Genomic DNA, 15,459 nt, shown 5'->3' on the forward strand with positions numbered 1-15,459 from the left:
CTTTATTTATTTATTTGACAGACAGAGATCACAAGTAGGCAGAGAGGCGGGGGGTGGGGGGGTGGGGAAGCAATCTCCCTGCTGAGCAGAGAGCCCAATGCGGGACTTGAACCCAGGGCCCTGGGATCATGAGCTGAGCTGAAGGCAGAGGCTTTACCCCACTAAGCCACCCAGGCGCCCCGAATATTAGACTTTTTGATGGTGTCTCACAACTACCTGGAACCCTGTTAATTTTTTTTTATTTGTTTTTTTCAGATTGTGTAATTTTTGTTAACATAGCTGCAAGTTCATAAACTCTTTTCTCTATCACCTCCAATTTCCTATTGGTCCCAGACAGTTAATTTTTATTTCAGGTATTTTATTTTTCAATTCTAAAATTCCCATTTCATACTGTTTTTCTTTTAATCGTTTTTAATAGCTTTGCTGAGAACATCTGTCTTTTCATTCATCCCAACAGTGTTCATCTTTACCTCATGGAGCATGTTTAAAATGTCTACATAAAGTCTTTATCTGGGGGAAAAAAATGTCTTCAGTTGCTAATTTCAACATCTTGGTAACCTCAGGATTGGCATCTGTTGATTATTTTTTTTTCCTTGAGAATTGATCACATTATCTTGTTCTTTGTATGTCAATTAAATTTGGATTGTAGTCTGGACATTTTTAATATGATGTTTTGAGGCTCTTGGTCTTATTAAATTCTCCTGAATATATATATATTTTTAACAATCAACCTGGTGTATGGGTTAGACTGCAAGTTCTGCCTCACCTTCTCTTGGATGTAATTTCAATGTCTGTTAAGTCCTTTAAATCTTTTGCTATGCTGCTTTGTTTTGGGTCTACACATAGACCCTTGCTTCTCAAGGGTCATTTAGGTCCACCCTGTGCAGGCGCAGCTAAGGAGTGATTCCAGAACTTACTTACGTGTTGGCTTGTTTACAGAATTAGGAATGCCTCTGTCTCTCGCTCCTTTTTCTTTGGATTTCTCCCACCTTCTGGCTTCCAGGAACATCTTTTCCAAGTCCTCTATCTAGAAAGTTGGGTTTTCTCTCATAATTTACTGCTTGTGCCAATACAATTGTACAACTGGGTCCATGTTTAGGGCGGTAACATGAGAACAGAGGTAGAGAGAAAAGGGGTTTCTCCCTTCCACACACACACATTCCCTCTGGGACACAACTTCCCTGTTTTCTTGCAGTTGCCACCTCCATTTCCACCACAAAGTGGGCTTCTGGAGGAATCCTCAGGACAGGGTTGGGAGAGGAAAGAGATGAAGATTCTACCCATTCTTTCATAAAGTCACAAGTCCTAGGGTCCCGTTTTCCTAGACCTTCTGCTAGAATGAGAGAGTTTTACTCAGATTTTGTGTCATGTGCCTGCTGCTTAGTTTAACACCAGGACAAACTTCAAGTCCAAGTTGGGAGATGAAAGAGAAAAGAAATCAGGGAAACTCATCCAGTAAGAGTTGCTTTTTAAATTGGTGCTTTCTGGGGTGCCTGGGTGGCTCAGTCGTTAAATGTCTGCCTTCAGGTCAGGTCATGATCCCAGGACCCTGGGATCAAGCCCCGAATTGGGCTCCGTGCTCTTCAGGGGACCTGCTTCTCCCTCCCCCACTCCCCCTGCTTGTGTTCTCTTTCTGCCTGTCTCTCTCTGTCAAATAAATAACGATCTTTAAAAATATGTTGCTTCCTTCCCCAATCCATCTGCTATTAATAATTTTCAAAAACAAGTAGTTGGTTTTCATAATTGACCTGTGTTTTTTGTATCAGTCAGGGGAAGTGAGGGAAAGGAATGTGTTTGCTTGGTCTTGGCCAGCACAGCACTGACAGAAAATAATTTCTTTGTAAAGAAATTAAGAGGGGCGCCTGGGTGGCTCAGTGGGTTAAGCCTCTGCCTTTAGCTCCGGTCATGATCTCAGCGTCCTGGGATCGAGCCCCGCATCGGACTCTCTGCTCAGCGGGGAGCCTGCTTCCCCCTGTCTCTCTTTCTGCCTGCCTCTCTGCCTACTTGCGATCTCCGTCTGTCAAATAAATAAATAAAATCTTAAAAAAAAGAAATTAAGAAAATTAAGAGAACCTTAATCTTAGGGAAATTAAGATTTTAATGTCTAATAAGTATCAGGTAGGTAAGGAGAGCTTGGACAAGGCAATAGAGAGGACACCACAGGAGGCTCTTCTGACTGATCTGCAGCTTTGAAGTGTGGCCTGAGAGAGTCTCTCATATCAGGATCTCAGGTCAAGAGAACATCTCCGGGTTTAGCTCTGTGTGAGAGGACAGAGGATGGGGAGGTCTGGAGATGATGACAGTGAAAGGAGAAAAAGAGAGGGGCTAGAACCCTGGGCAAAGGAGCTCAGAATCCCTTTCCCTGGAAGCCCTGTGGAATCAATGGAAGGTGACCCTGTTGGTGGGGTTCTGCCTCTACAGAGTGGTTCATAAGCCCTGGGAAATCCTGGCATCATTCCCCAAAGGCTATGAAGTGATCATGGAATTTCTGATGCAGAAACTGACTCCATACCAGAAATCAAAGGAACAGGAGACCAGCCACAGGATGGAGATCTCTCCGTTGATAGTATGGAGGGGCCCATGGAGGGGGCTGGGTGCTGGGTGCTGGGTGGGGAGCCTCCTGGTGTCCTGCCCCACATTGCCTTGAGCTCTTGGGGATTCTCCCTTTTACATATCCATGTTTGGTTGAACATCCTAATGACAGAGTCTTATGGTAGTTGGAGGGAGGGTTTTCTAGTTGTCTCTGCCTCGTAGGGTGACAGAAGAACTAGCTTCTCCGTCTCCCTGGGTGAGCTTAGGTAAGACAAACACCCCAGTATGCCTTAACTCTCCAAGTCTATGAGAGAATAAAACCACCACCACAATGATGAGACTATTTTAACATTCTAGAAATTTCTTCTTATTTTCTTGGCTCACAATAATTTAGTTTTTGACTTGCTCTGGCAGCGTGGGCTTTTCTGGGCCAGGCCATCATGGTGATAGGTTATGGGCAAAGATTTCATGGGGACAGGGCCTGAGACATAAAGTCGATGATGACCCTGCTCTCCTCCCCACCCTCAGGCCACCAGGGCCATCCAAGAGCTCCTGCTTGAACCGAGTCGGCGGATGGAGATTCATACCTTCTTCTCCTCCCTGTTTATGGCCTTGCTCTTCCGGATCTCCTTTCTCGTGCTTGAAGAGGACACGGATATCCAGGATGAGCAGCATATAACCGGATGGGTGGACCCTGTCAGGTACCTTTGGCGTCTGGGCCAGAGTTCCTAGTGACCATGCTCCAGGGCCCATCTGGCAGCCATGTCTGGTTATTCTCCTCTTACGTGCCTACCTTGGTCCCAGGCTGCTGGTTTGGGAAACCTTGTCATACCTCCCGTGTAAGGCATAGAGTGTGCTCCCCATCCATCATTTCAACAAGTCTCACTGGACTTTTGAGAAAAGGCTCTTTATTTCTGACTTCCTGAGCTGATGCCAAGATTCTGTTCCCAAGTGACATCAGTATAGCGGATAAAACAGCGCCTCTGAGCTCCACTCTCCACCTTCTGTGGGCTTTCTGCACCACCTCAGGGACCCCCACATCTCTCTTGGGCTTGGATTCTCATTTGTGAGATGTTAGCCCGGGTCTCTCAGGGCTGTGCCACTACCAGTGGTTCATGATTTGCATAGACAGGCAGGTGCAGGTGAGGGGAAGGAGCACAGATGGTGGGGAGGACTTCCGGTCTGCTTTCTGCCTTTTCTCCAGTTGCAGCATAGAGGCCCTGAAGACCTTGATGCTAAGTACCGGGTATGGAGACCACGTGTCTTACGTTCAGAAACTTGGGGGCTGGGAGCTGCTCACCAGTCCCGAAAGACACTATGAGGGGGTCACTCTGCTGGCCAGGTAGGCCTCACCCTTGTCCCTGGCCAGACGACCTCCCATCCTGTTGGCTCTCTCCTGGGGCCCAGGCCTGCTCCTGAGCTCTCTGCTCTCATCGGCAGGACCATGGTCATCAAGAACTGTTGGCACAACCGCCCCATCTTCAGTTTCATCATCAGCATGCTCCAAGACCTGAACTACAGGAATCACTTAACGGCCTTCGTGTTCATGACTGAAGTGAGTGGTTCTTGGTGGGAGGAGAGCGGGTGAGAGTGGTGCCTCTGGAAGGAAGCTGTACCCAAAGGACACCTCCAGGGATGGCTGGTGGAGGAAGGGTGGCCTACTTCACTGTGGCTCCCTATCCCACAGAAGGGCCGGGGGACACGGTTAATGACAGTTAGGTACCTTGAGTCACAGGCTTGCAAAGTACCTGGTGTAATTCCTCCTTGAATCTTAAGGCAGCTTAGCTCTGTCCCAACCTCATGGGAAGTCCTAGCTCTTTCCTTCAGCCACCTTGACCTTCATTAGCCTTTGAAATGAATCTTTACTCAGTACTACTGATTGACTCCATGTATTTCAGCCATTTGACAGAAAAAAAAGGTGTAGAAAATTTAGAACATGTGAAAACAAACTTTAAAAATTATAAAACCATTAATGGGCACAATACCCGGGGGAAACCACTTTTAGCTTTTGGCCTGTTTGGAGGGGGGCTTTGTGTGTGTGTGTATGTATTTCTGTGTGTGTGTGTGTGTGTGTGTTTCATATCTAACATCATTCTCTACTAATACTGTATCTTGCTCTCTTTAAGCATCTTCAAACATAAATTATAACGGTAATGTAATATTTCATCACAAAGATGTTCTATAATTTATTGGACAGTTTTTTCTGGTTTTACTATTTACAATTTTACTATTTACTATTATAAATAACATTGTAGGGGACATCTCTGTGCAAAAGACTTTGCCCATATTCCAGATTATTTCTTTAAATGTTGACTATAAGTAGAAGCATTGATTGAAGAAAAATATGAATGTCTTCTAGGATGTTTTTACATTAATGCCAAATTATTTCCCAGTAAAATTGTACCAAATTATTCTTCCACCAGTAGTATCTGGGAAAGTTTTGGGATTTTTTTTTGGCTCACTGTAGCTTTAAGTAGGCTCCCTTCAAGATTCAAGCCACCTGATTTTTTTTTTTTTTTTTTTAACATGGAGCAAAACTACGACCATGACCATGACAGAAGACAATGCAGGGCTGCTACTGGAATCTAAGCAGATATTGCCCTGACCTGGGTTGTAGGCGGTGGTCTAGCTGGAAGGTGCCCAGGGCCATGAGCAAGTACACGTGTGCACTGGCAGGGGGTGCTGGTATACACATTCAAGGATGTATGTTGTGTTGGCAGAACCCCTGCTAGGGATGTGGGAATGTGGGTGTAGGGTCCACAACTCTGCCTGGAAGAGGGTGCTTAGCTCAGTGGGCCTCATGTCACTAGGGAAGCTGTTTCAGTGCAGATTTCTGGGCCCTATCCCCAAAGCGTGCATTCGGTGGCTCTGGAGCAAAGCCCAGAAGTCTTCGGTTTTCTGTCAACAGTCCAGTGGGTGTCGCAGTGCAGGTTTTGAGGAACAGTGCAGGGTGCAAGCCTCGGGGCGGTGGGGAGCACGGCAAGACGGATGTCACGCTCTGTAGAGCAGTAGCTCTGACCTCTGGCTGCCTCAGAATCCTCTGGGCAGCTTTAAAATATGCTAATCCCAAAGCACAATTTCACCCCCTCTCTTGACTTCCTACCTTGAGATTCTACTTGAACTGGTCTGGGATCAAGTCCAGGCGTCAGTTTATTTTAGAAGTTCCCAAGTTTAGAGCTGCATTCTAGAAACACAGCTAGGATCGACATCCGCTCTAGAAGCTCCCCCAAACGCATAAAACCCAAATGAAGCAAGTGGGCGTGTGGATAATAATTATTCATCTGCCACCGTTACTGGATTTGCAGGCTGGGGAGCTTGGAGGGAGGCGTCGGCAGGCCGGGGGAGAAGGCTGAGACCCCACCAAAGGAGGTGAGGGAGCCTTGTTCCGAGCTGTTCACCCGAGCCAGTTTTAAAGTGGAGAACCAATGGGGTTTTATGTAGCTGCTAAGACAGCTGAGCACAACCTATAAACAAGAGGCACAAGCTCGAAATGCTTTCTAATATTTCACAGCCCCTTGCAACTTCCCTGCTTCCTTACTCTCAAATGACCCCAAGTAGAAACACTGAAAACAGGGCCACGTACTTTCCTTCATGGCACTCAAGGAACAGGTGAGCTCACTGACACTGATTTCCACGGCAATTCTGAAAAAGACGTTAATATTTCTGTTTTGTAGAGCATGAAACTGAAGCTCAGAGTTTGAGAACCATGCTGGGCTAATGCGTAAATTACACGGGTCCCTGGGGGCTGTCAATCAAAGACAGGTGGAAATGCCGCTCTGTCCACGGGAACGTTTTTGCCAGTAGAATCGCACCCATGAACACAGACATACATTTGTTTGTATATGCACACACACAAAAGCAAGTTCCTCTGGTTTAAATGTATCTGATTCGCTTTTTTGTCTTTTAAAATTTTTTATTTCAAATGACATAGAGACCCACATAAATTTTATGTAAATATACAAATGAAATCACGTTGCGCTATTTTTTTTTAAATTGTAGCCTTTAAAAAAAAATCTTTCCTGTTTTTGCTTCTCTCCCTTCTACTGTATCATTTCTACCTGCCACCTCTTCCTCTCCGAAAGGATATCAAATATGTATCCTTCCATATTTTTCTCCATGGTCAAATAAGCTGTACACAGCTATGGATCAATATCTGGTGCATGTCTTACTTTTCTCCTCTATAGCTCCCTTCATCAAAGATGCCTGAGGAAAACCTGTAGAATGGATGAATGACTTCTGGAATGATGGAGTGTGAAGTTATCTCTCAAATATGCTTTGGCTTCTTTACCTGGCCTTCTAAATCCTTAAGAACATCTCTTTTTTTTTTTTAGATTATTTATTTATTTATTTATTTGAGAGAGAGGGAGAGAAAGAGTATGAGAAGGAAGCAGGTAGAGAGAGAAGCAGACTCCCCATGGAGCTGGGAGCCCGATGTGGGACTCGATCCCAGGACTCCGGGATCATGACCTGAGCCGAAGGCAGTCACCCAACCAACTGAGCCACCCAGGCGCCCCAAGAACATTTCTTTATAAATAGAAACCTAGATTCAAGGTCACTGGGAATTTGTGTTCTCCTTGCCCATTATTTCAGTTTTCTTGGTCTTCTTTTGCCAGCTGCTCCGGTGCCCAGGGGTGGCGGCCATAGCAGATGAAGCCACTCTCCACATCTTGGCCGACTGGTTCCAACATGAGGAGCTCACCACGGTGAAGCTCTTGCTGCAGATGGTGGTGACCTTTGCAAAGCACGGGAACATGGTAAGATGGAGTGGGGGTCAAGGGTATTCTCTCAAGAGATCTTGTCACCCAGAGAAGCAAGTGAAAGGCCCGGAGCTCCGGTGTGTCGTTATAGATGAGGTAGACCACACTCTTGGGACTGGGCGGAGGAAACCCTCCTGAAGCCAGCACTGGATACAGGGGTCGAGGACCTGAGCCATTCATGCTCAAAAGAGGAGGTTTTCCCATGAGTCATTTCAGAGTTAAGGTCAAGTTAATTCCAAGAGCCCAGGCCATCCACGTGTCCCAGGGACCAGAGATGCTAAGGGCAATGGAGCTGAGAACTTCTGGGTATAGTGGGAGGAGGGCTCTCCTCGGCCTTCTCCCCTTTTCCCAGGAGGACAGAAGTCCTCCTGGGCAGCTCCCCGCGACAGCCACCCATTTACCAGCCCCGTCCCCGTCCCAGGATGAAACGGGGTAGAGTGTCGCAGTTCTGGCTTTCATTTGTGGAGCCTCTTGAATAGAAATGCGAGTCCCTTGATGTGGCAAGAGTCGTTCCCTGGATGCCTCCTTTCCTGAGCAGCCGTCACTCTGCAGGTGCGACAGTTCCGTGTCCTCCAGCCCTACGTGCTGAACTGCTGCTACTCCCTGGACAGTGACATTGTCACGGAGACTTTCGCGGTGCTCAAGTATCTCACGCAGCTCCTCAGCTGGCGGCAGAACGCCTCCTTCTTCGTTCAGCTCTCTTTCACGCTTGGGCCCTTCTTTGAGGAGGTGAAGCCCTTAGCGGGGTCATTTCCCTTCTCTGGGGGTCCAAGGGAGTGGGGCAGAATTATCTGGAAAGGCCCCTGTCACCTGAATGGGAGGCTGTTCTGGAAAGGTCTGCTTGTGTATGTCCTCTTGGGTAATGGCTATGAAAGGCGGGAGACGTATTGAGAGCAGACAACAGTGACCAGGGAGAACGGGGATGTGGTAGGATCACAGCAGATCGCCAGGGAAGGAAGTGGGCATGGCAGTGTGTCCCGGGAGCGGGAGCTCGGGGGCCACTGATCCCCACTGGGTGGACACAATTGGAGGTGTCTTCTCTGTGTCTGTGTGTGTCTTCTCCCCAAGGAGTCAGAGCACCTGCGCCTGATGGCCTTTGAGACCTACAGGGCTCTCTTGGCTAAGGTCAAGAGGAGAATGCTTGTCTTCCCCTTGAAGTACCAGGTCCTCAACTTGATAGTCCCCCTCGTGCTCCACCTGGAGGATGTGAATATCAGTGTGGCTCAGGTGAGAGGCTGTCCCGGAGCCCGGTCTTCTGTCGCCGGTCATGGGAGGTAGATGCTAACAGGTGTTAAGCGCTAAGGAAGGGGCTGTAGAGAAATTGAAAGATGCTGGAGGAGTCACTTTGTCTCTGACCTTGCAGAGTTGCAGGGAGGGACCAGGTGTGACCAGATGCTTGCACCAGGGGTTTCTCTCCCTCCCGGCTCTCTCCAGCCTGGCCAACCGCACACCATGGAATGCCCTGGGTGGGAAGACTCCAAGGGGGAAAATCGCAGCGTCTGGCCCAGTGCCTCTCTCTGGTTCTCTGCCCTTGGCCTTCCCTCCAAGTTGTTCTCTGCATACTCCTTTGTGCTGAATTGAGTACACCTCACCACCACCACCACCGGCAGCAGCAGCAGCACAGAGGTTCCCATGAGGCAGAACAGAGAGCCTGGCATTGGTTCATGATTTGGGGGACCAGAGATGTGAATGGCAGCTGGGGAAAGTTGAAAAGTTTCTGATGTGGTTGGTAACAGGATTCTGGGTTTCCAGATGAGGTTACTTTGCCATGGCAAGGCTTCTGTTGGGTACCGAAGCCGCTGGAAGACTTTGGTGAAATCTGTTTCAGAGAGTCTGTTTTGAGGTGTGGGAAGCCATGCTGTGGGTGCATGAGGCTGGGACGGGGAGAATTTTCCAGCAGCTGGGAAAGTCATTACAAGCAGGCGTCTTGACCTTCTTATTAGTGGGAAACAGTTGTAGACACAGCCAAGCTGCCTAGAGGACCCTGCCTCTCTCTGCACCCCTAGTCCATCTGGGTTCACTGGAGTCTTCCTTCCCTCCAGGACTGGACTCACTGCTGTCTGTCTCCCCTTCCTCATGCCCTTCTGTGTCTTCTCCCCGCCCTGTCCCCATAGCTCCTCATGCGGGGCATTCCTGTCTCTCCAGATCTGCCGGCCTGCGCTCTGCCACACGGCTGCCATACTGGGCTGGTCAAGGCTCAAAGTGATTTTTGCCGAGAAAGATGTATGGACGATCCTCAGAGCCCTGGTAAGGCAGCAGCTCCCTCACCACTCTGCTCCACGCAGGGAGGATGGGGTGGCCAACAGTCTGTTTCCTGAGCTCTCTGGGGTTTGCTGCAGTTCAACAATGAGGGGCTCAGGGGGCGTCTGCTTTGTGCCCAGCACCTGGCCCTGGTTCCTGCCCTCCCATTGCTCCCTGTCTAAGTTGGGGAACTCGACACCCAACTAGACAAATTCAGAATACTGTGGTGAGAACTAAAACAGAGGAATGTACTTCATAGCACAAAGGAGATACCCAGCCCAGTCTGGGATTAGAAGGAAGGCTTCCTGGAGGAGATGTCACGTGTGAAGAAGGGAAATGGAAAACAGGATATCACTTTGCCTAAAGAGAAGGCTCCAGGAGTTAACACTCAGGGATCAGAGCAAAGCCCTCACTATGTTGCAGGGCCTTTGCATAGGTCATTTTCTGTAATTTGATCCTGAGAAATAAGGGCAGAAGAGCCTGGCGTCGGGGGAGCTATCAGTGGCTTGGAATCATGCGAGCACCGGCACAAAACTCAAATGCCTACAAGGCCATGAAGAGAACATTAATCAGACAAGCAGGTTGGGTAGCCCTGGAGAGGAATTGAAAATCCTGGGGTCCAGTGAAGGTAGCACCTCTCAGCATGGTCAGGCACCGCACAACCTTGTTCTAGTACATTCTCAGTAACTCCTCCTTTACTATCCTGAAATGAAATTCACATATATCCCAAAATGAATATAATGCCCTAACTCCAAAGGAGAAATGAACATAATTTTAAATCAAATAATGTGTAAGTATGCATGTAACACAATATAACATAAATGACATAACTACATGACATGGCATGCTCTAACATGACATAATGGAATGTGATAAAACATAACATAAATAATAGATAGGAGGACCTGGGACCTATTTCTCTGGAGGACACGATGAAGTGGTTGACTCCTTGACCCTCTCTGTGGAACCTTTTTGACTTGACCTCTTACAAATGTGGAATGGTACTGGGCTGCTGTGTTGGGGACTCCAATGCCACAACAGTTGTGGCCCTTGGTGGTGGGACTTTCAGAGCGATGGACAATGTTTGGTGAAAGGCTACATGGAATGAAGTGCAGTCTTTCTTTGCTTCATATTGTAGATGCATCTCCAGGAAACCCAGTGTGTGTTTGAACTGTGAAAAAAATATCCTGTGTCTATGTAAAAGACAGGGTCAGGTTCTGGGCCCAGTTAATTAGAAATAGAGCTTTTGATACAAATATGCAGTGGGACATTAGAAATTAGGATATTCCCTCTCATCATTTTGCCCACCAAAACATCCCCCGTTCTATAATTCCCTTGGGACAGTACGGTCCCCAGCTGAGAGGACCTATTGAAAACCAACCTAAAAGAAAGAAAGAAAAAAAAAAAAAGAAAGGAAGGAAGGAAGGAAGAAAACCAACGTACTGGGTCTATGATAGAGAGTGGGCTCAGTGTTGCCCAATTTTCCACTTTGTTAAGACAAGCAGGAGATCCTGATTTTAAGTGAAATTTGCCACATTTTCTTGGCAAATAATTTACAGTATTTGTGTGAAGCAAATGAAAAAATCTGCAGGCCAGTTTTGACTCATGAACTGGAGGTGTGCAGTCTTGGCATGGGAAGCAGGAAGCAGGAGCTGGGGCTGTACTGTGCAGTGAGGGCTTGGGCACAATAAAGAGCAAGACTTCATGCTATAGGCAACAGGGAGCCACGGAAGTGCTCTAAGGAAGCGGTACCATGGTTAGAGAGCTGTGTGCTTTAGACAGATCAGCTGTTGCAGACTGGAGGATAAGTTCACATGGGACAGGACTGGGGTCCGTGGTTGAGAGGATCCAGGGAGAAAAGATGAGGTCATGAAGACAGACATGGAGGGATTAGCCAGGACTGGAGAGCTAATTGTTGTGAAGGTAAAGGTCAGCTCTTGGGTTTCTGACTTGGGTGAATGCTATGCTGGTGTCACAGACGGGGGTCAGGTACACAGAGGGAGGAGCAGGGGTGGAGAGGAAGATAGTGGCTTGATTCCGTACATGTCAAGTTTGTAGAGCTGGGGAGATCTATCCCACTGGAAATAGATATAATCACCGAATCACTGAGGCTTGGAGAACAGAGCCGCACTGGAGATATGGATATGTGGACCCCGAGCTCAGGGGAATTGCATTAGCGGGAGAAGCGTCTGGTTTGACATCAGGATCCCAGGAAACCTCGGTTCCAAGTTTCCCATGAAGGAGACCAGGCAAGGAAACCAGGCCAAGAAACGGAAGGGGAACAAGAAGAGGGGAGGGAGGAGGCCCCTTAGGCAGAAGACAGATTCAGGAAGCGATGAGAGGTCGGCAGTGGGTGGTGACTGTAGCGGGAGTGGACGTGCGTGTTGGCTTTGGACCATGGAAGCCAGGTCAGGGTCAGCAAGGTGGTCCAAGGAGACCAGGGTGCCAGAATCCACGGGTTTCTCAGGGTAACCTGAAGCCTGGGGAAGGTAAGCAGCGGGGTGGGGCTCTGCCTTCACACCCCCTTCGACAGGAGCAGTCCCCCTTCTGTTGGTTCAGAACCTGAGGTTTCCTGTTAGGATTTTTATTTGAAGAAGAGTTGTGCTACCAAAAAGGCTTGACGAACCATGGATGTAGCCTCCTCATTTGAGAACTCAGGCTGCAGTATAAAGGGGGAGTAGGAGAGTCACTGGGAAGGACGCACAGGAGATGGGGTTAGGTACTTGCAAAAGGCAGAACATGTCATCCCCCAGAACCTTCAAGGGAGGGCGTCTAGATGAACGCAGAAGTGGGTGCCACCTAGACAGGGAAAGGAAGGTATCAAAGCCACGCTAGGCTCTGTTTAAATAGAAGGGTGTAGATCTAATTGATTCTATTGTCGCCTAGAGCAGATGACCTTGAGATGGAAGATTTTAAGCCAAGACGTACATAAACAATATTGAAACAACTGGGTTCACTCCCCTATGGTTGGCGGAATGTGTGAGCGAACGATCGGGGTAAATCTTTTGGAAAGAGGTCCCCCTGTCAATCCAGGAAGGCTTCATGGAAGAAATAAGACTTCAGGAGTTCCCATTCCTTCAGGGCGCGAGGGGATGGGTGGTGTTGCATTTTTAAAAATAACTTATTTTTTTTTTAAGTCATCTCTATACTTAATGGGGGCTCAAACTCGTGACCCCAAGATGAAGAGTTGCATGCTTTCGCAGTGAACCAGCTAGGCACCTCTAGAACGTTCCAATCAGGTTTTGCACTGAGAGGATGTCTCCAGACTGTGTGAGGGGGGCAGGAGAGCTGGCGGCGGGCACCTTACCTAAACCGGCTCGTCTTCCTGCAGCTGAAGCAGAAGGCGAACAAGGCCCCCTGGTTTCTGAAGCGGTGTGTGGCCTTCTTCAAGAGCCCGCAGGCCTCCATCCGCCAGACAGCCATACGGTTTGCAGGTACCCTTTCTCTCTTCTTGGAGCCACTGTGTCCTTGTCCCAGAGTCCTTCAAGCAGCCTGAGGCCTTGGGGCACAAGGGTATAAGGGCCCGCGCTAACCCTGGAGGGTGGAGGGGCTCCCTGTGCAGCCCCCAGGACCATTCTGGCGATAGTCCACGTACTCCCCACCCATCCCCTCTGCCCCTCCTGTTCCTCCCCCTGCAGCAGGCTCCTGGGTGGGTTGGGTGACCTTTCCTACAGCGGAATGGGCCACGTCCTGGCCGGCCAGGCCAGCAAGGCTCCCAAGGGTCAGGTGTGGGTCCTGCTCTGCTATGACGCTCAGAGGCTGGTGACTGCTTCCTGCCACCCCAAGGAAAAACATCCTTAGAGCTGAGGCATCCCCTCCCCCTCCCCCAGCCCCATTTGCCGATGACCCTGAGAGGAGCAGGGGAATTAATTTCTCCTTGTGCGAAAAGTCTGGAGAATGCCAGTTAGGGGGAGCGAGAGAAAACAAGGAGGGATGTGTTTTGGGAAGAAACAGAAGAACAGGTCCAGCCGGGGTCCTGTGGTCCTTTGTGGGCCCCTGAGGTGTTCTGTGCGCTTCCATAGGCCAGATCATCCAAACCCTCGACAGGAAAGAGGTCGGTGATATGGAGGACGTATATGCAGGTGAGTGGGAACCCAGGCACAGCTCTTGGCAGCTTTTAAGGGCACCGCTGTTAGCGGGGAAGTCTCAGAAATGAGGGAAGATGGGCACGTGGCAGGCAAAAATGATCCTTGGAAAGAATGAAGAGGGAGGCTTGCCTTTAAGTCCTCTGGCTTTGGGGCGTCAGCCAGAGCCCCCTGCCCTCATGTTCCGTCACTAACTGACCCTCACCCCCACTGAACTCCAAGCTGTTCAGCAGCCAGAACCGTTGCTAGAACTCTCGAGAGGAAGGCCATCCAACTTTTTCTCACCTGGGGAATATAGGGTTCCCAGCCCTTCCAAGCCATTGTCCACACCTTCTCTGCCCATCCATCTGAGACCTGCCAACCCCTCCAACCAATGCCCCGCTCGTTCCTTTTCCTCTGTCTTGTCTCAAGCACCCTATCCCCGCACTGCTGCGTCCCCCGCTGCTGCCCAAATCTCTGGCTGCACTCTCTGTGAAGTCGGAGGACTTTGCTCATAGCTGTTCTCTGGAAAAGAGGAGGGCAGAGGGGGCAGGAGGGAGGTGGTGGAGGGGGCCGAGAAGGTGGTTGTGGAGGCAGGACAAGAACAAGCTGGCCTCACGTCTCCCTGAGCCTGGGGCAAGTATGTCCCCCTGCTTGTGACTGAGAAGGGTGGCCTCCTGGCGGGGATTCTCACTCATATTTTAAAAGCCACCAGTCCCCATCCCGCTGCACTGCCCCGTCTGCCAGCTCTGAGGGGCCCAGACCTGGCGCCCAGCCCAGCAGGCTGACTTTGTTCCAAGCACCTTAGCAGTCTCCGTGTTGCAGCCCTAAGGTCCATGCACGAAGACCCCGACCCCATGGTCAGCTGCCTCGCCACGCAGACCCTCTACATCCTGGAAGCCAAGGAGAAGCAGCTGGCCAACACCCCTACCTCCTGCTTCTGCAACCGGAGGCCTCGAAAGGGCCACTCCTGAGCCTGCGTCCTTGGGACCTGGCCAGGGCGGCTATGACTGTGACAACCGCGACAGGGGGGGCCTGGCTCCCAAGCCCCACCCTAGAAGTGGCTGTGTGCCCCCGCAGACCCTTTGTAATAAAAGGAAGAAGCATGAACTTTCGTGGAGTTGGTGTCTCCTGGCCTTTCCACTTTGTTCTGCGGGGCAAACCATTCGCCATGGGCTGCCTCCTTGGCGGCAACCATCTGGTCCAGGGTGGCCTCTCCCAGCTCTGCGGCCCCCACCATGCCCTTCGCCCACGTGGCCAGGTGATGGCAGGCTGAAGCGTGGAGACGCTGGCCATCAGCTTGAGCTACAGACTGGGAGGAAAGGGCATGCTGGGACACGGGAGGTGTTCTAGACCTCAGTGGCGCTGGGCGGGAGGGCATTAGTTGGCTCATAAAATATCCCGGGAGATCAGAGAGTTTGGATACCACGCGTCAGGAACAGGGCGGTTCTGCAAAAACACCCGTGTGGTTGTCCCTTTGTGTAGCCGAGACCACAGCCCGGGTGACAGCATTTGGGTGGGGACATCAGAAACTCGGTCCCGTGTGTCCGGAGAGCCAGAGGTTTCCTCCTCCCACTCCTGCGGCTGAGCTGGGAGCTCACTCTCTCCGGGGGCTTCTGTTGGAATCTGTCTAACCCGGGGGCCCTCGGACAGTCCTGGAAGTTTACCCTCAGGTCTGCACAGGCTTATTTGCTGCTCCCACGCCCCCATGCCCACCCCCACCTGCCTTTGGAGTCAGCCAGGCCCCAAAGCTGGGGGGACAGGGACAGTAACCAATGTCCTGAAAGGTAGGCTCCCCCACGGTCAAATGTGCTCTGACTTGGGACGGAGCGAGGGCCATGGTGAAGGAGACACTCAGGCTCCCT

This window comes from Mustela nigripes, chromosome 10 (genome assembly GCF_022355385.1).
Source record: "Mustela nigripes isolate SB6536 chromosome 10, MUSNIG.SB6536, whole genome shotgun sequence".
NCBI classification, from domain to species: domain Eukaryota; kingdom Metazoa; phylum Chordata; class Mammalia; order Carnivora; family Mustelidae; genus Mustela; species Mustela nigripes.